The sequence below is a fragment of the Sminthopsis crassicaudata genome, chromosome 2 (assembly GCF_048593235.1).
Source record: "Sminthopsis crassicaudata isolate SCR6 chromosome 2, ASM4859323v1, whole genome shotgun sequence".
Lineage (NCBI taxonomy): Eukaryota > Metazoa > Chordata > Mammalia > Dasyuromorphia > Dasyuridae > Sminthopsis > Sminthopsis crassicaudata.
In genome coordinates, this window is record NC_133618.1 from 59,503,597 (window position 1) to 59,527,412 (window position 23,816).

Sequence of the window (23,816 nt, forward strand, 5' to 3'; positions counted from 1 at the left end):
CCTGGAGCATATCACTACAGCTAGGAGGGCGTGGTGGGTGGCACGAGGCCATTCCTGCTTCACCAAGTCTACCCCTGGGCAGAGAGGAGTCAGGAGAAAGTTGGCGTGAAAGAGGGCCAGACAGGTGCTGGGGAGCTGCTTTTAAGGGCATGTCCTCTGGCCCAGAAAGGTCATGAATGGGGCCCTCTGAAAGCCCTCTGTCCCAGCCCCAAAGGGCAGAGCTTCTCCTCCAGTGGGGGGCGCCCTCCCTGGGGAGCCCAGGTTTCAGCCCTACCTTATTTGAACCTGGGGTTCAAAGCTAGCCTCAGATATGGGAGAGTTCTGTAGTCATGGGCAAGAAACTCAAATTCTGTTTGCCTGTTTCCTCAGCTGTAAGATGGGAATTATAAAGCACTTACTTTACAGGGCTGGTCTGAGAATCAAATGAAATCCTAAGTGTAAAAGTGTTTATCATGGGGTCTGGCACACAGTAGGTACTATATAAATGCTTATAATCTCTTCTCTCCAACCCCTTTCCCTTGAACTCACTTAGACTCCGGCATTTTGGGACACATGAGTATTTAAAAACATGACTGCCTCAGCCAGAAGGTCCTCTGTGAGGGAAGAAATTTTCCTAATGTCTCTTTTCACCCCGATCCTTTGCCTCACACTGTCCCTGTCTACTGAAAGTGCCGGCACTCAACATGTGACTCTGTGCGTGTTTTTCACTGTAAATGCAACGTAGATGTGGGAGGGATCTTGGAGGCGATGTGGTTCATTTTGCAGACAAAGAAACTGAGACCCAGTGAAATTAAATTACTTGCCTAAAATCACGTTCTGAGCAGCTGAGTCTAGATTTTAATGAACCCAGATTCTTTACTCCAAATCCAGTGCTCACCTGGGGAATGAATTCCCTTTCCCATTGCCTTTATTAGGGCAGTCCTTTGAGGCAAGGGCCCCTTTTTAAAAACAAAAATTGGTATGATCTAGTGAAAAAAGTGTAGCAGTAGGAGTCAGGGAACCTGCGTTTGGGGCCTAGTTTTGATCAAAGCCTGGAAGGGCAAGTCACGCCCCCTCTCTTGGTCTTGGATTATTTTTCATCAACTCTTAACTCCAGCATTCTCTTTTCCTGTGAGATGATAATCCCCTAAAGAAGCCAACAGAGCAGAGAAACTTGGGTAGGAAACTTAGGAGACAAAGTGTGGGGAGCAGTTCTGAAGAGTAATCCTTTCTACCTGACTGATTTTCATACAGAGAGCCTAGGACTCAGGTGTCCCTTCCTGTTAAGGCTGTGATACAAAAAGATAGTTCCTTTTCTTCCAGGTGTGGTGTGGTCAGTTGTGGTCTTTGCAGCTTGTTGCCATGTATTGTCCTGGGAAACTCGGTCTCTGGGCCATGATCCCCACCCCCGGACCCAGTGGTTGCCCACCAAAGGAAAGAAGTGAGAAGTGGGTCATGAGAGCAATTCCACTGCGAGTGAGTGATCCAAGGAGCCTGTCCACTGACGCCAACTCTGAAGAGCAGATTTAAAGCTTCCAAAAATATTGGGCCCACTTTCCCCCACCTTGAGTCTTGCTCCAAATGTTGTGTAGCTGGCTGAACACTCCAGCTGTTACCCAACACAAACCTGGCTCAAGACCTCTCCCAGGGAGCTCCAGAGCCTATGTAAATGTGCTTCTTGGCCAGTGTGTCCTGTCATTACTTCACATATGGTCAGTCTCTTCAGCTAAGGCCAAACGTCCTATAGGGTATGGAAGAGGCCTTGTGTGCCTCTGTGGTTCCTGCCCACTAGTCCATAGCAGGTAGGACAGGCTCTGTGCACAGAGGCTAGGACTGAAGAACTACAGTTTTCTTCAGAGGTAATTTGGCTAGAGATCCCATCTGGCTGGCAGTTATGGGCTATTGAGTTTCTTTGGGACAGCTTCCAAATCAGGAACTTCTATGAGAGAGTCCTCCTTCTGCACCCTTTCTCTCTTTAATTTGCATCCTCCCCAACTTCCAAATTTAGGGGTGGCTCGATCAGTATCTGCCCTGATCTCCCCTCCCATTATCTCAGTATTTAAAAGCAACAACAAAACAGTGATGATTCTTATTCTCAAGACCAGTGATGAAGCATGCTACTCCCTCCCCATAGAGGTGTGATGGATTAATATCCAGAAGGTGATGTGTTTTTGGAGGGAAATTTTTTTTTTTTTTTTTGCGTGATTTTGCATATTTGTTACAAGGATTGCTGAGTGGTAGAAGGGAGCAATAGTAAATGCTCTTTAGTTGAATAAAGTAGTTAAAAAATTAAAAGCATGGTTTTTGTTTTGTTTTGTTTTTACAGTTAAGTACCTCCATCATTTATTTATTTGTTTGTTTGTTTATTTGTTTATTTATTTATTATCTTTTAATGATGAGAAGCTCCTCACTTTATTTATTTAGCTAGATAGCTAGCTGAGGCAGTTGAGGTTAAGTGACATGCACGGGTCCATACATCTAGGAAGCATTAAGTAAGTGCCTGAGACTGGATTTGAACTCAGGTCCTCCTCACTTCAAGGCTTGTGCTCTATCCATTATGCCCCCTAGCTATCCTGGCACCTCCATTCTTATATCTGACATCTCCATACCTGACATTGAAATAAGACTTAAAGGTCTGCAAAGAAACGTGTGTATATGTGTCCGTGTGTGTGTGTGCATGCATGTGCATGTATGGTATATGTGTACATGTATGTGTGTATGTGTATCTACACATATCTGCTCACAGTCCTGTAGAGATGCTGTTATTACCTTCATGTTCCAAATGAGGAAACTGCAACTCATACAATTTAAGTGGCCCAGGGATATGGACTCGAGTTTTTCTTTCTAGTGTCTCTAGGACCTTTCCCACTTGGTCACAGAGTTAGAGCTGGAAAAGACTGCGGCTCTTCTCATCCAATGCCCTCATAGACATGGTGAAATTCAGGCCTGGAGATGAAGTGATTGGCCTTGCTCTGGCTTGAGAGATGGCAGGGCTGGCCTTGAACCCAGGGTTTGTGCTCCTCGGGGTTCTCTTCCCCCAGACTACTTGAGAAGAAGCTCCTAGTCTGCCAGACACCTCTCAGAAAGAAACAAGAAGGAGCTAAGCAGTGGGAAGTAAAAGAAGCCAGGTTCTGAACTCCTTGCCCAGATTTTCCCTTTTGATTTGTGCCTTTCAGGCACAGGTGAGGAGGGGGTGATAGATGCCACCTCAGGCCTAGGGAGCTGTTCTTGGAACTTGCCCTGGGTGTAGTAGTAACCAGTTCTGCCCCTCCCTGCTGGCACAGACAGTCCTTCACACCACACCTCTGACTGTCACACAGGCTATTTCCCCATAGGATGGAGGAGATGCCTTTATTCCCTTACACTTGTGTGCAGGCTCCGACACCTGGGGACTGGGTGTTCCTTGTAGCTCAGGTGGTAATTGGGATGGTTCTTTTACCCACTGTGCTTCAGTTTCTTCCCAACCTCTTGGGTCAGAGTTCAGAAACTCCAAGTCAGGGGAGGGAGGTAGTGGCTCTCAGAGAGAGTTGGAACAATGAGAAAGCAGGAATGTGATGGAAATGGAGAAGAAGGGGAATGAAGTTGGAGGGAAAAGGAGAGGTAGAAGATGAAGTTTCAAGGGGCTTTTAAGGAATGGGCTCAGGGAGGGGTTTTGGCTTTAATAATAGATTTCTCCTGGAGCAGTTGGCTTCTAGTCTTCCCTGTTAGAAATCTGAGTGTAATTAGCAGGCCATTCAGTGATTGCCGGCAGAGTACGAAGTACTGGCTTGTGCCATTTGGAGACAATGTGGCCTGGCTTCTTTGCAGGTGACCCATCCCTTAGGGTCAGAGACCTTGTACGAGCTTCTGAGTATCCCCTCAGAATTGACCTGAGGCTCCCTTTCATGGCAGCTCATACCAATTTTCCATACTCCTCATCTCTCTTAATATATCCTATAATGTGAAATAAAATGCTCAATGCAGTGACCAAAGAATGAGAACTCAGTGTCCTCTCCAATAAGGGCTGTGCTGGCTCTGCTTTGTGCCAAATGAAACCTAGTAATGTGCAGGCAGAGGTGCCAAGGGCTGTTTCCAGGTTTTTCCAAAGGCTCATCAGCCCCAGCCAGTCCTGGGGCTTCCCACTGAGCAAGTGTTGGGCCTGCTCTGTTCAGAGGCCTATAGATAGAAAACCCAGAAAGCTCCATGTGAGAGGGAGGCTCAGTCCCTAAGCTCTGCCCTGTCTGACCCTTTGCTCCCTCCAACCACCTCTTCTTTGCTTTGGCATTTTCTCAACTGGCTTGAGCAGCTGTTCAGCTCTCAACTTCCCTTCTCTTTACCTATTCCCTGACTGAAAGACGAGGCCAGGACTGTCTCATGGGGCATGGAGTAAGGCAAATAACCCTCTGAAACCCTCTTCCTCCTGGCTTCTGTGCCAAAAGCTGTCATAGGAGGTGTCACATCGGAGGGCAGAGGTTATATGGGGTAAATTACCATACCGTAGGGACACTTCTGAATGCCAAATTTGACAAGTAGGAAAGAACTCTCAGCTTGGTTTTCAGTTTCCTTAACTACAGAGCAGGGTGGTACAGGGGTAGACTGATAATAATAATTAATCATAGAATGATGAGAAATAAAATGTTAGAACAAATAGAAGGCTAGACTGGGAACCAAGTAGGAAAAGATAAATCCTGCTTTTCTGTCCCTTAATAACCACATGATCATGGGCAAGCCATTTAACTCTTAAGTGCCTCAAGTAACTCTCACTGAAGTAGTTGGAGAGCTGCTCCCAGGTTTGGTAGAGGCAGTGTCCACAAACCACCCCAGTGAAATGACAGATTTGGATTAAATTTTTTTTTTTTTTTTTTAAATCATAAACTGTTGAAAGTATCAGGGACCTTTAGAGATCATTTAATGCAAGCTGCTCATTTTACATATTGGTAAAATATGACAAATCACTTGGTCTCTATGGGCCTCCATATCATACAACTAACAAGTTTAAGAGCCAGGCTTTTAACCAAGGTCTCCTCATCCCAAATCCAATATACTTTTCTCTTTCTAGTACTCTTTCACTGTCTTGGTATTTGTAAAGATCACTCTCCTTTCTTTTGAGAGTAGTAGAATTAGGTTTCTAGTCAACTCCATGCCTCAAAATGGTGATCTAAGTTGCAGATGGAACATTATTCACACACATGAAATCTTATTGTGACAGTACGGTTATGCATTTCCAATAAGTATTATATAAATTGTATCGAGAATTGCATGCATGTTTGGAAAATGTTTTTTGTGAGTACGTAGATCAGGTTGAGCCTTGAAGAATGGGTAAGTCTTTGGTCAGATTGAGAAGAAAGGGAAGAATTATTAGAAGCAAAGGAAACAATCCAAGTGTAAACATGTTGTCAGGAATAGTATCATACATTTGAGGGCCAAAGAGCAAAGAGACTGACTTAGCTAGAGTAGAAGAATTTGAGATATCTTGGCAAATCAGATGTTGGATAGGTGAAATAAATCTTAAGTTCCAAACCAAAGCCTTTCAATTTCATTCTGTAATCAGTAGGTAGCTGTAGAAGTTTTTAAAGTAGGAGAATGGGTTTATAAAAAGGATGTTTAAAGAAAATCAGCATGCATGAGAGTACTTTGGAGGAGGATAATAGAGCCTTGGAAGCCTGTGCAAGGATTGTGGAAATTGTACTGACATGGAGTGATGGTGGGCTAGGGTGTGTTGGGGGAGAATGGAAAAGAAATGATAGTCAAGTCAAGAAAATAAGCTCTTATTAGGTATCTACTATGGACCAGGTGCTAGGGATGCAAGGAAAAATAAAAGTCCTTGCCATCAAGAAGCTCCCAATATAGTTAGAATAATAATATCAAGCATTTATGTAGTGCCTACTATGTCCCAGGCATTTTGCTAAGTGCTTCATAATATCTCATTTGATCTTCACAGCAACCCTTCTACTATTATCTCCATTTTACAGATGAGGAAACTGAAGCAAACAGAAGTTCAGTGGTATCCATAGGTCTTAACAGCTAGTAAATGTCTATGAGGCCCCATTTGAACTCGTCTTTCTGACTCCAGCCTTAGTGCCCTATCCACTACCCCACCTAGTTGCCTAGAATTTGCAAACAACTATTTGCAAACCTATATACAGGATAAATTAGACATAACCTTAGAAAAAGTCATTAGTGTTAAGAGGGAATTGGAAAAGGCTTCTTGCCAAATGTATGCTTTTTGTTGAGACTTGAAGGAAGACAGGCTTTGAAGATGAGGAGGGAGAGAGTTGCAGACACGGGAGACATCTGGCATGAAGGCCCAGAATTGGTAGACGAATGAGCCAGGAGACTAGTCACTGGGTCTTGGAGTGTAGAGAGGCGAGTAGGAAGGAGATTTTGAAGGAAAGATAAATCAGAGGTAGTGACTGACTAGCTATAGGAAAGGAAAGAGTAAGAAAAGTCAAAGCTTGTGGTTAATAATGGATTTTTAATCAGGGATTCTATGCTGACTTATATGGAGAACCACTTGTGATGAAGAGTTTCTCAGCTTTGACTCCCTGACCAGAGATCCTAGATTTGGCAGTCAGACCTATCTCAGCACCAAAGAACATTACATCTTCCTTGAAGCTGATAGAAAAATAAATATAGAGTATTTCATCAGTACAGCAAAAATGATTCTGCAATCTTGAACTATAATCAAAGCAAGTCAATAGACATGGTAGAAAGAGAGCTGACCTCTGATTTCAGGGGACTTGGGTTCAAGCCCCAGTGCCCAATATATACTGTCTGTTACCCTGGACAAATCCTACTTTTCTTTGCCCCAAGAGGCTCACAAACTCAACAAGCCTTGAAGCTGCAGAGCCTGCCCCAGTGTGCTTTGGTATTAGAAGATCACCCCTTGGGAGCTCCATCCCTAGGTGAAGCCCCCGACCTGGCCCACGATGCAGCGAGCCCACAGCCTGACTTTGGTGGACAGGATGGGAAGATGCATCCACAAATAGGTAGCACGCTACTGAACGTTTGATTGGACAAAGAAAGGACACAGGCAAAGGACTCGAGGAACATTTCAGAGTGCCCCCTGACTTTGTGAGAAGATATTCTTGAGCAACTTCCCAGAGATGGAGGACGATGCATGTTTGCTGAGCCTTGAAGGAAGACAAAGTAGAGGCGAGGAGCTGGGACACTTCAGGCACAGGGTGCCCGTGTGAAGGCAAGAGCAGCAGGACAGTGCCGGACGAGGCTCCACAGACTTTTGCTGGAGGGGGTAGTGTGGGAAAGAAGGTCAGGAGGGTTAGCTGCTAGGCTTTGCCTGTTAGGCTGACCTGAGGTAGGTGCAGGTTGGATTCTCTAGGGAGCCTCAAGCCCCTTCCTTCCTTTCCTAACTTGAGAAGCACAGATGCCTAAATGCTTGGTGATTTTTGCAGTTCAACTCTGAACCAGAAGCTTGGATGAGGTCTCTTCCTGACTAAAAAAGTGACTTGGTCACTTGTCCAGAATGTAAAGGGTCTTCAGGTATGCACGTCATGGACCAGATGGTCCCTTAGTGACCTCCAAGTTCAGAACTTGGATTTCGGTAAGAGACTTGCTAATGTGGGGCCCCAGGATGCCAATCCCAGGCACGTTCCCAGCTTTCTCCTTTCCTTCCCAGAAGAGGGAAGCCCAACAAGGAAGAAAGCCAGAGGCTTTGGCTGCCTAGTGGTGAGGCTACAGAAAACAAGGCTGTGTTAGGAGTAAAGTAGAGAGGTCTGGGGCTCAGCCTTCCCTATTTCTCATCACCCCAACCTGAGTCATGATTTCTTGTGAGGCATACCACTCCTTATCAATACCTCCAGTTTTTTTGTTTTTTTTGTTTTTTTGTTTTGTTTTGTTTTTTCATTTGTTGTGAGCTGGTACTTGAGGGCTGAGGAAACCTGGGAGAAACCTCTGGAGTTGTTCTTCCCCACATCTGGTTCCATTAAACAATCCCCTTTTCCTGAAAGCCCCTGGAATCCCCTAGAGTTTTTGAGCGACCTCTGAAAAAAAAGCAGAAGTGAAAGTCTTGGGAACACATTGTCCTCTCTTACATTGTATTGTGTTCAGTCAGCAGCCAACTGGCCAGAGGGGCTCATTAACTTAGCTGTGGGACCCAGTTAGTGATCCTGGAAAGATCCAGAGGCTGGTCCTCCCTAACTCCCAGCTCTGGCCCCCTCAGCCACAAGTAGACTGTGGCCAAGCCATATTGGGCAGTTGCAGCTATTGTAGATAGGTAGTATCTGGTGTGTTCCCTCTGCCAGCTTCATTTCTGGCACATCCTTGGCTTTCAAATTTGGATCTGAGTTTTTTTCTTTCTAGATATTGAGAGGCCTCCTTGGGAATCATCTGCATTAAAAGGGGGGTAATTCCTAAGTTCTGCCTATGGTCTGGGAATGCACACACAGCTCAAGGCCATTTCAGGGCATATGGATTTGTAGAAATATTAATTGGGGAATATATTTCAACTTGGGGAGCTTGCCAGAATGTGGTGGCTTCCCAAGATAGAACAGGGCTGAGTAGTAGGCAATAGCCACCACTACCTTTTGCTGCTTTGGAAAACCAGCTGCCAAATGCATGGAAATTGAAATCTCTCTGGGCTGCTCTTAGGAAACGGTGAGTTCCCTATCACTGGAGCCGAAGCTTAAAAGAGATTTGTATTCAGGTCTGAGTTGGACGAAGTGTCCTTTTCCCTTTGAAAGTCTGTGATTCTTTTCCCATACTGCCTTTTACCTGACTTTCCAGAGCCAAGTCATAGGAAATTTTAATGGGACCGTTGAGTCACAGTAAAGAAAGCAGAAACATTGAGAAGCCATTTGGCTCTGGGCCTTCATTCCAGCCTGTCCTGGGTTAGCCCAGAGAGGGCCAGTACCCGGGAAGTTCATTGTAGTCAAATCTAGGGTGAGCAGGTTTTGTGTAAAGGGCAGCAGCAGCAGCAGCATTCTCAGCATAACTAAATTTGGAGAAATCCCAAATGGCCAAGCATTAAAGGTGACATCACGGATGTGGCTGCTTTAGCTCTGGTCCACTGGACCTTTCACATACCCTCCAGCTGTGACCTTGCTTCTTTTCATCACACTCAAGGTCAGAGTGACCATACCTTGGTCCAATTCCATGGAATTTCTCTTTAATCATGGGATTCTAAACATTTTTCTAAGGATATGTGGGTCCCAGCAAAGCCAGAGCCAGGTCACAATCTATAGTGGTGTCCTTTGCTTCTGAGGGAATAACCCATCCATATCCCAGGTTTCCAACCCAGCTGTGTGCTTCTCCCAGTGTGTACCATCATCTGGTCACTGAATCATTTCTTGGGATTACAAAGAATACTGCTGATAAAGATTGAAAATCCCATAAGGGATCAGACTGTCCCCATAGTGATCTCTCCATCCAACATCTAAGGAATCTTGGAGTGATGGGCACAAAGGAGCTCTGAACTGAAGAATTGGTGCTGTCTGGCTGGATGACCTTAGGCATGTATAAAATGGTGGTCATAGTTGTAGAAATAAAGTCCCTTGCCAAAGCTATGGTGAGGATCAAACACGGCAATCTATGTCCAATGCTTTATAACCCTAATACCTTTTATAAATAGTGGTGATTCTAGTTAGAATCCTTTTAGGGGGAGGGGATTTGTACCCGGTGTAATTTTTTTGTTGTTTTTAAATTATTTTTTTAGGCAACAAAGCATAGCAGAGAGAATAAACTGGTTCTAGCAAGACACCAATAAGAGGAGGATGTAGAGGAGATCTGTGCTTTGGGGTTGAGGCTAGACTTTTGAGGTCCTTTCCAGTTTTGTCTTAGTTGAAATCCCACTTCCAGGCCCTACTCCTCTTGAAACTATTTGATCTCAGGCAGTTGGCTTCCCCTGTTTGGACTTTGTTTTCTTTGGAGATGGGCCATGAGGACTTAGGGATTCTGTTACTTGCCTGGATCTCCTCCATATCCAAACAAAAAGTATTAGATAGAACACTGACTGTGCAGGTACTACATGGGATGAGACACAAAATCCTAGCTTCAGAGAACTGGAAAAATAGGTCTACCTTGCATAGAGTGTAAGTGTAAGTGCCAGCCTGAGTTGTCATTGAGAAAATGAGACACTTTCTATCTTAGCACTTCTGCCAAGGTTCAAGTAAAAGCCTGTTCTCTCCAGGGGGCTGTTCCTATCCCCCCCCTCCCTTAATTCTAGTGCCTTCTAATAAACCCCAGTGTATCCAGTTTGTATATACTTGTTTGTGAGTTGTTTAGACCTGAGCTCCTTGAGAACATGGATTGTCTTGTCTTTTCTATCCCCTGTCTTTGGCACATTACTGGGAGCAGGGGAGGTACTTAAGAGATATTTAATGACTGACTGAACACCAGTGTTATGCTTTTGGAAGAAGGGCAAAAAACACCTTTCCACCAGGCCAGTCTCCCAGATTCTCTCTACCGCTACCCCTCAATGACCTCTCCTCCTTTGAGGTTCACTCAGTGCATATCTGTCACTCAATCAGAATTCCGGTAGTTCTTTATACTGACTTTCAGGACACCTTCTTTCTTCAGAGAGTTTCGTAACTGCTCAGTTTTTCTCTTCTCTCCAATTCCTGCTCCCATACTAAGGGACTTCAGTATACATATTATTTATATAGAACCTCTCAGTTCTTAACTGATTTATTCATATGACCTACTTCTCTATCCTCCCTCAGCTACACCAAAGATGGTCATACTCTTGATCTTGTTACTCCCCATAGATATACCACTTTCATGAACATGAATTCTGAAATTCCCTTTTCTGACCACAGTCTATTGTAATACAACTCTTTGCAATTCCATATCCTATTCTTCATCCACTTGACCACCTCCAAATCCTTTTCCCCCCAGTTCTTTCCCAGGCCATTACCCCTGCACAAGCTGCATTTCTTCCCTTCCTCATCTTAACCCCTTCATAAAATGGTTCAACCTTACACAGTCTGCTTCCTTTATCCTAACCCCCTTTATCATTTTGCTGATCATGCCCTTCATTACTTAGCCTCAGCCTGCATTACTCCCACCATCCTCTGCCTTCACTCCTATTCTTGTGCTATTGAAAAGAGCTGGAGAAAATCAAGAAAGTGTACTAATTAGACCCATCCACTACGAATTCATATTAGACAGTTTCTACTTTGTCATAGGGAAGCAATCCCTAATTGGCTCATTATCTTACCTCATTAGTTTTTCCATACCTTTTGATCCTTCCTCAAATCTACCATGGGTACTCCCCTACTTTTTTTTTTCTCAGCAGAAAATCTTGCCTTATATTTCACTGGAAAAAATTGAGCCCATTCAGAGCCCTCTCTTCTCCTCTCTTCCTTATTTTATATCAACCAGATGTCTTTCACCACTGTCTCTTCTCCTCCTCACCATAAATCTCTCTATCTGCATAAGTCACCCTATTTCAGTCTGTTTTTGTTGCCACCTATGTCATTCCCATTCACTTATCTTTATCTCTTGTTAATCTTTAATCTTGTTTACTGGCTGCTTCCCAACTGCCTGCAAACAGCATATCTTCTCCATCCACAAAAAATCCTATACTTGCTTTCTCAATCCCCACTAACTAGTGCCCCATATCTCTTATCTCTTTTGTTATGATTTCACCTCCCCTTACTTTCCTTCTCACTCTCTTAATTCTCAACCGTCTGGCTTCCAGCCTCATTCATTCATGGAAACTGCTCTCTCTAAAGTTACCCTTGATCTCTTAATTGCCAGATCTAATGGGCTTTTTTTTTTTCTTTCAGTCTTCATCTCTGGGTTTTTGTGACACAACTCTGTCCTCATTCTCTTTGTAGCTTTCTGACTTTTCTTTCTCATTCTCCTTTGCTATATGATCTTCATGAAGGTCACAGCCACTAAAAGTAATGTCCTTCCTGGCTCATTTTTTTTCACCCACTTCCTAAAGCTCAGGTCTGATCAGGTCACATACATTCCCATTAGTTCCCCTTCCTGTTAGTAAACTTCACTAATTCCCTATCATCTCCAAGATCAAATATAAAATCCTCTAGCATTCAGAGACTTTCACAACCTCATCTCTTCTCTCTTCCAGTCTTCTTACACCTTAATTTCTACAGCCCCACACACATATTCTTCACTTCAATAATACTAACTTCCTTAGTTCTCCTTGAATAATTCCATATGCAGATTCAGAGCATTTTCACTGATCATCTCCATGCCTTGAATGCTCTCCTTATATCTCTGCTTCTCTGGTGTCCTGCTAATCCCAGCTAAAATCCTACATTCTGTAAGAGGCTTCTGTTCCCTTATAATGGTGGTTCTTTCCTTCTGTTGCTTATCTCTAATCTGTCGTGTGTGTGTGTGTGTGTGTGTGTGTGTGTGTGTGTGTGTGTGTGTATTTTTTTTTTTTTACATCATTGTTTTTATATTATCTCCCTCATTAGATTGTGAGCTCTTGGACAACAGGAGCTTTATATAGCAATTAACATGGTGCTTGATATATAGTAAATGCTTAATAAATTCACGTTCACTGACTGACTGTTTGGACAATGGTTCTTGTCCTTTTACTTTCTATATCTCCAGGAAAGTCCTAACCTTAATTTTGACATCAATAAAATGTAGTGAAAAATCCAAAGGGATCTTTATTGGTAGTGAAGAAATAATGTCAAACTTATGGGTAAATTTATGAATTTTATATGATAGACTCTCCTTTGACCATTTCAGATGGTATGAGAAAACCTCTCTCCATATATCCTTCCATATTTGTATAGACTTCTGCTTGTCCTTGATTATATGAGATGAATTCTCCCCCACACACACATACCTTTCTTCCCCCCTCCACTTCTTTTAAGATGAACAAAACATAACAAAAATCACTACCTTTAACTTATTTGACTCCCTCTGAGATCTCTGATGACATATTTAGTAGATGCTTATATTATTCCCCCTCCCCATTTGAATATAAACATTTCATCCTTTATGAAGTGTTTTCTAATTTCTCTCTCTTGTGTTTAATTTTTTTGTCTTTCTCTAAACTTCCGTGTATTTTTCAGTTTTCTACCTACCTCAACTCTTAGTCTTTTGATCAGGAATGCTTGAGAGGCTTATATTTCAGTAAAGGCCCATTTTCCTACCCTGTAAAATCATATGAAGTTTTGCCAAGTTCTTGCTTATAAGTTTATATCTATTATCTTTGCAATGTCATATTTCGTGCTCTCTATTCTCTGGTAGTAGTAGCTTTTAAGTCTTATGTCTTTCTGATTGTTATTCTTTGATACTTTCTGGCTGTTTGCAGTAATTTTCTTTGAACAGGAAGCTCTGGATTTTGGATGTTATATTCCTGAGATTTTTCACTTGGGGATTTCTTTTAGGAAGCCATTGATGGATTCTTGCTGTCTTCACTTTCCCTTAAAGGTGCTTTCTCATATGTCTGAGCTGTTTTCCTTTTTTTCTTTTCCTGGTTATTCATGTATATTAATTTTTTAAAGTACATATTTCTCTGTAATTCATCTTGGGAGAGAAAAATCAGAACAAAAAGGAAAAACAATGAGAGAAAAAAAAATCAAAAATAGTGATAATAGCATGTGTTGATTTACATTCAGTCTTCTTAGTTCTTTCTCTGGTTGCAGATGACATTTTTAGTCCATTGGAATTGCTTTGGATCACTGACCCGTTGAGAAGAACCACGCCTTTCATTGTTGATCATTGCACATTCTTACTGCCATTGTGTACAATGTATTCCTGTTCTGCTTGTTTCACTCAGCATCAGTTCATATAAATCTTTCCAGACCTTTCTAAAATCAGCCTGTTCAGCCCTTCCCCATTCCTTTTCCTACTCTTTGCCTCCACAAAAAATGCTACAAACATTTTTGCTCATGTGGGTCCTTTCCCCTCCTTTGTGATTTCCTTAGGCTACAGATCCAGTAATGGTACTGATGGGTCAAAGGGTATGCACAGTGTTTGTTATAGCCCTTGGGGTATAATTCCAGATTTGAGCAGTTTTCCTTTCATTGGCCTCCTTTTGGGCTAGTGATTCTTTTTTGTTTCTGCCACAGTGATCATGGGGAAATTTATTTGTTTATTTTTAGTAATAGCTTTATATTTTCAAAATATATGCAAAAATAGTTTCCAACATTCACCCTTGCAAAACCTTGTATTCCAAATTCTTCTCCTTTTCTTCTCTCTATCCTCTCCCTGAACAACAAGTAATCCAATATAGGTTAAACACATGCATTTCTTCCAAGCATATTTCCACATTTATTAGGCTGCATAAGAAAAATAAGATCACAAAGAGAAAAATGAAAAAGAAAAACAAGCAAGCAGACAACAAGAAAAGGTGAAAATATTATGTTGCGATCCACATTTAGTCCCCATAATCTTCTGTCTGGATGGAGATGGCTCTCCCCATTTACAAATCTATTGGAAATGCCCTGAATCACCTCATTTTTGGAAAGAACCAACTCCATCACAGTTGATCTTGACATAATCTTCTTGTTTCTATGTATAATATTCTCTTGATTCTACTTCACTTAGCATCAGTTTTAGTCTCTCCAGGCCTGTCTGAAATCATCCTGCAGGTCATTTCTTATAGAACAATGATATTCCATAACATTCATATACCATAACTTATTCAGCGATTCCCTAATTGATGGGCATCCACTCAGTTTCTAGTTCCTTGCCACTACAAAAAGGGCTGCTACAAAACACTTTTGCACATGTGGGTCCTTTTCCCTTTTTTATGATCTCTTTGAAATATAGATGTCTGTCTAGTGATTCCTAAATTATTTTTTCTTGATTTGTTTGCCAGATCAGTTGTTTTTTCAGTGATATATATTTTTTTTGTTTTGATTTTGTTTTAGTATTTCTGTTAGCTCATAAAGCTATTAATTTCTATTTTGTTCTTATTTTTAAAGAATCTTACATAGGTAATAATACATAGATATTATTTTATACTTTTATACTTCTTGTGCTAAAGTGAACTGTTCTTTCTCTAAGTATTTTTCCAAAACCCTAATTTCTTTTTCAAATTCTATCTTCTGTCATTTTCATTTCATCAATAATATCATTTTAAACTCCTTCTTAAAACTCTTCTTTCATTTCTTCTAGGAATTCTAATTGATCTTGTGGCCAAGCTAAGTTTTGCTTTGAGGTTTTTCTTAGAGGATTTTTGGAGCTTTTCTCTTCTTCTTGGTTTGTTTCTTGGGTGTTCCTGGCATCATAATAGCTCTTTATCTTTTTTTGTTTACTCATTCTTCTAGTCTTGGTTCCTCAGTTAGTATTTTGTGTTAGGGCCAGACTCTATGCACTTCTGGCAGGCCTCTTGTGGCCTTGTATGGCCCTGGGGTTTTTTGTCTGATGTCCTGCCACTATGTTCTTTGGGTATTGATTGCCATGGTCTTCAAGGATCACAAGGGTCAGTTTGATCCAAGGAGTTGCAAACTTGTGCATATCCTGTGCAGTCAGATGAAGGCTGTGGTCAGATCATGATGCTCCTCAGCTTTCCAGGTTCCAGGCCTTAGTTTGGATCTGGCCACCACAGCTGCAAACATGTCCCTGGGTGGTCCCAGCCCACCATTTGTTGGCTCCAACCCCTTTCAGCTAACTGGAAAGCTCAGCAGGTTCAGAACAACCCCATTGCTGCCCTTCCTCTCTTTACAGGCCTGGGCCTGAGCATTGATCTATTCTGGGGTTATTTCTTGCCTGATACTGTTTTGAGCCCGGTGCTAAGTCCAGGATCCACTCTGTGGAGAAATAGTGCTGCTGATCTAGACAGGTTCTGGATCTGGGGTTCCTTTCCTGCTCTTGGCAGCCCCCCTATTGCTGATCTAGCTGGGCGTTCTGGGGACTGTCTGTGATCTTAATGCCTCTGGGAGACCTACACTTCTATTTGGGGTGGGAAATCGAGGCCATACTTGCCCTTTATCAGAGCTCTGATCAGCTGAGATAGATACGTAGTCCTTGATTAGCTCTGAGCCTCCAGGACTTCAGGCCTAAATCCATACTCTGGCCTGCTGGACTGGCTCAGAGCTCTGGGCATCGAGTCCATAATCACAGCCCACCCCTGTTTAAAGCTCCTTTCCTGGTCATTAGCTTACACAGTGAATTTGCAGTCTTAGGCTGGAAAGACATATTACTCTAATTTCTCCTTTGGTTTTCTCTCTAGGGAAATCAGTACCAGGTTTGGCATTCTTAGATTATTGTTGGAGAACTTGTAAGGGGAGCTAGGCTGTACTGCTTCCTCCTCCTACTTTCTCACTGGTCCTGGATTATTTTACAGTTTACAAAGTACTTTCTTAACAACACTTTTGTGAGATAGGTGATGCAAGTATTATTATTTACTCATGAGGAAAGGGAAACTCAGCAAGATAAAACCACTTGCCTAATAGCACAGATAATGAATGACAGCAGTTCAAATCTTCTGATCTAAAATCTCACATTGTTTAGGAAGTCTTTCTCAATCTCTCTTAATTCAAGTCCCTTCCTTCTGTTGATTACTGTTCTGTTGATTTTGAGCTTTTCACTAGCAAGGATGTTTTTTAAAAAGAAATTCAGTTTTTGGATTTTCGATTTGAATTCTGTCTCTCCTTCTACTTTTCTACCTATTGAGAAGACAAGAACAACCAAATCCATTACAAGTATGTATAGTCATGCAAAATACATTCCTCTTGTATTGCCATGTCAAGGAAGGAAAAATAAATATAGAGAAAGAATAGAAGAAAATATGCTTTAATTTGCAGTTTGATTCTATCAGTTTTCAACTTGGAAGTGGATAGCATGTTTCATCATTAGTCCTTTAGAATTGTGCTTGGTCATTGTGTGGATTAGAATTATTAAGTTTTTCAAAGTGATTTACCTTTACAATATTGTTATTACTCTGTACTCTTGGTTCTGCCACTTTGCTCTGCATTAATCAGTTCATACAAGTTTTTACTGGTTTCTCTGAAGTCATCCCCTTCATCACTTCTTATTGCTCAATAGTATTCCAGTACCTTTATATACCATAATTTGTTCAGCCATTTCCCAATTTATGGATATCCTCAGTTTCCAGTTGTATTCACAGGAGTCCTTTTCTTCTTTTTTGATATCATTAGAGGTATAAACTAAGTATCAGTATAGTTGAGCTAAAGGAAATGCACAATTTAATAGCTTTTTGGGCCGTGTTCCAAATTGTTTTCCAGAATAGTAGGAGTAATTCACAGCTTTACTAATAATCCATTAGTATCTGTTTTCTCATAACCCCAGTAAGCATTTGTCATTTTCCTTTTTTATCATCTTAGCCAATCTGATAGATATGAAGTAGTTGTTTTAATTTACATTTGTAATTATTAGTGATTTAGAGTATTTTTTTTATATAGCTATTGATAACTTGAATTTCTTTTTCTGAAAACTACCTTTTCACTTGCCTTGGCCATTTATTAATTGACTGTTTTTTTGGTAAATTTTCTTGTAAATAAGGATTCAGCTCTTTATACATCTTTGAAATGAGATTTTTATCAGAGAAATTTCTTTCAAACATTCCCCCCCCCCGCCCAGTTTCTCTTTTTCTTCTAATTTTAACTGCATTGATTTTGTTTGTGTAAAAACTTTAATTTTATGTAGCCAAAATTCTCCATTTTAGCTCCTGCAAATTTCCCTCTTTAGTAGTTGTGAACCTATCCATATCTGACAGATAATTCCTTCCATCTTCCCCTAATTTGCTTTTGATGTTACCTTGTATGTTTAAGTCATGTACGTGGTTTCATTTATCTTGGAGATGTCAGATTACACCTGTTTCTGCTAGACTACTTTCCAGTTTGCTCAATAGTTTTTATTGAATAATGATCTCTTTGAGATCTTTCAGTTTATCAAATACTAGGTTACTCTGGCTCATTTGTTTCTATAAATTGTGTGTGCTTAATTTTTTCCACCAAACAACTTTTCTGTTTCTTACCCAGTGTTAAAATGTTTTCATTATTATAGATCTGAAGTACTTTGAAATTGGGCACTAATAAGTCCTCTTCCTTTAAAAAATTTTTTTTAGCTTTATAAAGTAATTCTTTGTAGTTTAATTGGTATGGCACTGAATAAATTTAGTTAAATGATATAATTTGTATTGTATTGTCTCAGATTACTTGTGAGCAATTAATATTTCATTTATCTAGTTCTATATTTCTATGAAAAATATTCTGTAGTTATGTCATATAATTCCTGTTTATCTTTAAAATTTTTTTTGATAATAGTTTTTTATTTTCAAAATACATGCTAAGATAGTTTTCAACATTTCACCATTCCAAAACCTTGTGTTCCAAATTTTTTTCCTCTTCCCTCCACCCCCTAGTCCCAATATGATTAAACATGTGTAATTATTCTAAACATCAGTTTATGTCTTCCCCTCCCCCCCTGGGGTTAAGTGACTTCCCCAGGGTCACACAGCTAGGAAGTGTTAAGTGTTTGAGACCACATTTGAACTCGGGTCCTCCTGAATTCAAGGCTGGTGCTCTATCTACTGCACCACTTAGCAGCCCCCTGTTCATGGCTTGATAGGTAGATTCCTAAGTGTTTTATACTGTTTGTAACTATTTTAAATGAAACTTCTTTTTCTGTCTCATCCTGCTGGATAGTGTTAGTAATATGCAGAAATGTAGATGATTTGTATGGCTGTTTTTTTTTTTTTTTAATATTCTTCAATTTTGCTGAAGTTAATTGTTTTGATGACTTTTATAGTTAATTATCTAGAGTTCTCTAATTAAATCATTCACTAAAACCATTCCCATTATCATTCACTAAAGCGATAATTTTGCTTATTCCCTTAATTTCTTTTTCTTATCTCATTGTTATACCTAACATTTTTAGTATAACTTTGAATTATAATAGAGATAATAGACAGCCTTGCTTTATAAACTTTACAAACAGGAAAAATTCCTGCCTTCCATTACAGATAATACTTGTTCTTGGTTTTAGGTAAATCCTAGTTATTATTTTAAGGAAAACTATTTCTAGATCTTACTTTCTGGTGTTTTTTTTTTTTTTAAACAAGAATAGGTATAATATTTTGTCAAAGGCTTTTTCTACATCTGTTGAAATAATTATGCAATTTTTATTAGTTTTGTTATTATAATGGTCAGTTATGTTTACAGTTTTTCCTGTGCTTCTGATTTAAATCCATCCTGGTCATAATGTATGATCTTTGTGGCATTGCTGATGTAATCTTGCTAATTATATTTTATTTTTAAATTTTGCATAATATTAATTAGAAGAATTGTTCTATAGTTTTCTTTCTTTGCTTTACTCCTTAAGATATCAAGACCATATTTGTGTCATAAAAGTAATTTAATAGAATCCTTTCTTTACCTATTTTTTCAAACAATATACTTAGTATTGGAATTAATTTTTTTTTTTGTATATTTGATAGATTTCACTTGTAAATCCACCTGATCCACACAAGTTTTTGCAGAGGAGGAGGGAGTTAATTTACCCTTTGTTCAATTTCTTTTTCTAAGATAGAAAATATTAAGTATTAAGTATCCTATTTTTGTTCTTTTAATCTAGGAAAGTTATATTTTTGTTACTATTCATCCATTTCATTTAGATTATGAGTTCTATTGTTATATACTTGGCAAAATAGCATCTAATTATTGGTTTTTATTTCTTCCTTAGTTTTGAAGAAATTTAAACAAATAAAATAGATAATATGATTAAGAAAAAGAATGGGGAAAAAAAACAATTTGCTATTAACCAAAATGAATTTAAAATTGTTTTTACATGTAATTGGGGGAAAAAAAACCCAAAATAATTATTTTTAAAAAAAACAAAAATGAAAAAAAATTTTCTCACTCATGTTTATATTTTCATGCTTCTCTTGATTTCTTCATTGTATGTTGGCTTTTTAATTCAGTTCTGGTCTTTTTCTCAGGAATGTTTGGAACCTTTTTTTTCCTTTAAAGCTCTATTTCTCTCCCTATATAATTATACTTATTTCTAATGGATATTCTTGGCCCTTTGCCTTCTGGAAAATATTCCAAATTCTTTCCTCTTTCTTCTTTCCTCTTTTATAATGTTGGCTACTAAATTTTGTGTGATCCTGATTGTACCTCCTTGTTATGTGAATTCTTTTTTTCCTAGATGCTTATACTAGTTGTTTTTTGATGTTCTGGATTTAGTTTTGATATTTCTGGAAGTTTTTATTTTAAGGTTTCTTTCAGGAGGTGGCTGGTGGATTTTTCATTTTGCCTTTTTTTTCTGCTTCTAAGAGATCTATACAGCCTTTAGGCTCTTTTTTAGTTGTAGCTTTTGATAGTCTACTGATTCTTAAAATAACTTTTCTCAATCAGTTTTCCAGGTGAGTTGTTTTTCTTGTGAGATATTTAACATTTTCTTCTATATTTTCACTTTAAATATTTCCTACTGTGTTATGGAGTCGTTAGCTTCCATTTAAAAATTCTTATTGCATTTGATTCTGAGTTGCATTTATCTTTGAGACTTTGCTTGTGGATTTTTTTTGGGGGTGGAGATCATTCTTTTCATTTCTGTTTGTATCTTGAGTTTCCTTAAGGGTATTTCACCAAAAATTGGGGTAGCAGGAAAGATCCTAGTAGTTATAGTTATTATCAGTTTGGGAAGAGAGGAAATGAGGGGGATATCAGGATTGGAGGACATTTGCTGCCATCCCAAGCCTTGCCTGAGAGTGCTTACTCAAGGAAATGAGAACTCTTGAAGAAAGGCTACAGGGATTTGGGTTGTCATTTAATTACTTGTTTGTTTATTTCTTTATCCATTTATTTATTTATATTTTGCTGGGGCAATTGAGGTTAAGTGACTTGCCCAGAATCACACAGTGAGGAAGGTTAAGTGTCCGAGGCCAGATTTGAACTCAAATGTCCTGACTTTAGGACCGGTGCTCTATCCACTGCATCACCTAGCTGCCCTTGGGTTGTCTTTTGCTAAAAGAAGAAGGGGTAAGGGGCTCAATGAATAATTTCAAACCTGAAGAATTAATGTGTTCTCTCTCTTAAGGATGGAAGAGGAATATAGGAGATCTTGTTATTCAGTTATAATTGATACCAGGAAAAGACCACATAAAGTAAATCCTCTAAATGGGGACCAATATTTCATAAGAAATAGGATATGCTTGCATCTGTGTAAGTTTCAATAAGTTTACTTTCCCTTATTCTTAATAACACCCAGTCTAAGTAGCCATTATCCACCAACTCCTAAGACTCTTTTCTCCCTCCTTTCTGAATGAGTTCTGCACCTAATTGATAGTCTTTCTCTCTCTCTCAGCCCTTGTACTTCTAATATAGAATGTCAACATATAAATTAATGTCCCTTCAAATACCATGATTTGCTGCTTCCTCACTCTACTTAGTTCCCAGGGCCTACTTTTACCCTAATACAGTCACGCACCGGGATGGTCGGATTCTTGATCTTGCCATTACTCACAAGTGCTCCACTTCCATCTTCAAAAAACTATGTAATTCCTGTATCAGATAATAATCTTTTTTCTTTTCATTTCTCCCTGTGCCTTCCTTCCCCCAACCCTAAAGGCATCTAGGTGGAACAGTGGTGTAGTGTGTAGATCACTGGGCCTGGAGTCAGGAAGACTCATGTTCAAATTTGACAACCACCACTTACCAGCTGGGTAATCTGGGGTTAGAAATTTAAGTTCTATTGGTCTCAGTTTTCTCATCTGTAAAATGGGAATAATTTTTGTGAGGATCACATGCCTCAGATATACTCTCTCTCCCTCTCTCTCTCTCTCTCTCTCTCTCTCTCTCTCTCTCTCTCTCTCTCTCTCTCTCTCTCTCTCTCTCTCTCCCTCTCTCTCTCTCTCTCTCTCTCTCTCTCTCTCTCTCTCTCTCTCTCTCTCTCTCTATCTATATATATAAGTCATCATCCTCATCATCACTACTCTCTTCTTTCCCCTGTACTATTCCAGATCATTACCCCAGCTCCGGCTAGGACCTTTCTTTATTTTTACTAATCCTTAACTGAAACATTATTTCCTTCAGTTATGAATTTAAAAGGAGTCTGTAGTTCATGCTGAAAAAGGGGTCCATGACACAATGCCTTGATGATCCATGTCATTGTTCTTTACTCTCAAATCCCCAGTTTTCTTGTTGTCACCAATTATCTCTTGCCAGACCCCTTGAATGACTTTTACTCTGTGCTTTCTTTATTTCCATTAACATCCTGCTGAATCAAATTGAAGGAAAATATAAAACCATGCTGATCAGGCTCACTATCTTCTGCTATCTAATCTTACCTGAGGAGTCCAGGAAACAAGGAAGTTTTACTCCTCCCTAAGTGATTTCTTTTCCTTCTCACCAGAATAGCTTTCCAAACTTCTTTTCTCACTAAACCTTGCATACCATTCCCCTTTCCTAATAATTCCCCCCTACCTCTAGGACTCTTGCAACTAAGCCCCTCACCTTATTCTTCTTCTAAAACATCCAAACCATTTGCCATAAGTCCCTCTTTTCCCCTCCTCATCTCACATCCCATTGACTTCATTCCTCACTACCCCCCTTAACTCCAGTGGCCATACTCCTTCCCAAGACTTGCCTTTCTCCCCCCCATATTTTCACAATATTGCTACTCACTTATTTCTCTCTTGAATCTTCAGTTTCTCCTCCTTTACTGGTTCCTTCCCCATTGCCTACAAACACTATCCTTTAAAAGAAAAACAAACAAAACTCATTTGATCCTACCAGGCCCATTAATTATATTTCTATATCTCTCATCTCTTCTCAGCTGAAGTTTAAAAAGATGTCTGTACTCTGGGACTCCACTTCTCTCATTTCACTCTTTTCTAAACTCTTATAATCTGGATTCTCACCTCATTATTCATTTGAAATTGCTCTGTCTAAAGCAGTGGATTTTAAGAAGACTTGTGGATAGATTTCAGGAGGTTCATGAACTTTGGTGAGGAGAAAAACTCTTACATCTTTATTTTTACTAACTTCTAACTGAAACTGTATTTCCTTCAATTATGAGTTTAAAAGGGGTCTTTGAGTTATTCCAGACTGAAAAAAGGATCTACGGGACAAAAAAGATTCCAAACTACTGGTCTGACATTACCTATAATCTCTTAATTGCCATACCTTTTCTTAATCTTTCTCCTTCTTGACCTCGTAGCATTTGACACCGTTCCCCACCTTTTCTTCCTGTGGACGCTATTTTCCTGGTTCAGCTCTTATGGCATGAGGAATGGTCGGACCATTTCTCAATTAATATTTTGCAAGTTCTTCAGGTCAGGTCTGCTGACTGTAGGTGTATCTAGAGTTTTATCCGTGGCCCTTTTCTCTTTTCTTTGTTTGGGGAAGCTCATCAGCCACAAGGAGAGTTCAGTTCCTTAATGCCTCTCACCTGGACTATGGAAAATGGCCTTCTGACTGGAATCCCTGCCACAGTTACCCATCTTGTCCCATCTTGACCTAAAGCACTTATCTGACCCATTCTGAACTCCAATGGCTTCCTGTTACTTTCATAATCAAACATAGCCTTGCTTTGGCATTTAAAGTGCTTCACAATTTGGCCCCTCCTCAACTGTCTGTCCTTACACATTGCTTCTCCCCACGTGCCTCCTTGCTCTTCCCTACACAAAGTCGTGCATCTCCTGTCTCCAGACCTTTGCACTGACCACTCTCTATTCTTGTTCATGCCCAGAATGCTCTTCTTCCTAGAATCTCCAGCTTCCTCTGTGACTGCTTAAATAAACCCTTCATCCTTCAAGAAGCTTTTCCCCGGTCCCTTTAGAATGCCTTCCCCTCTACCTTCCATCTACTCTGAATGTGTTTGTATGTTGTATGTTATCTGTTTAGAATGCAAGTTCCTTGAGGACAGGAGCTGTTTTTGCTCTCTTTCCCTGTCTCTCTAGTACTTGGCACATGATAGCACTTAAATACTTGATTGATTGGTTGATA

At 40.0% G+C, this 23,816-nt stretch overlaps 1 protein-coding gene and 1 long non-coding RNA gene across 2 annotated transcripts in view; both read left to right on the plus strand.

The window, feature by feature from the left end:
- The window catches only part of LOC141554502 (uncharacterized), a 34,669-nt gene extending 20,442 nt beyond the window's left edge, over nt 1-14,227 (plus strand). Inside the window, exon 2 of the long non-coding RNA XR_012485882.1 lies at nt 1,303-14,227. This is a non-coding gene — a long non-coding RNA (uncharacterized LOC141554502). The remainder of the gene's footprint in view (nt 1-1,302) is intronic.
- Nucleotides 1-23,816, plus strand: part of ATP6V0D1 (ATPase H+ transporting V0 subunit d1) — a 97,564-nt gene that overhangs the window by 20,782 nt on the left and 52,966 nt on the right. The window lies entirely within an intron of this gene.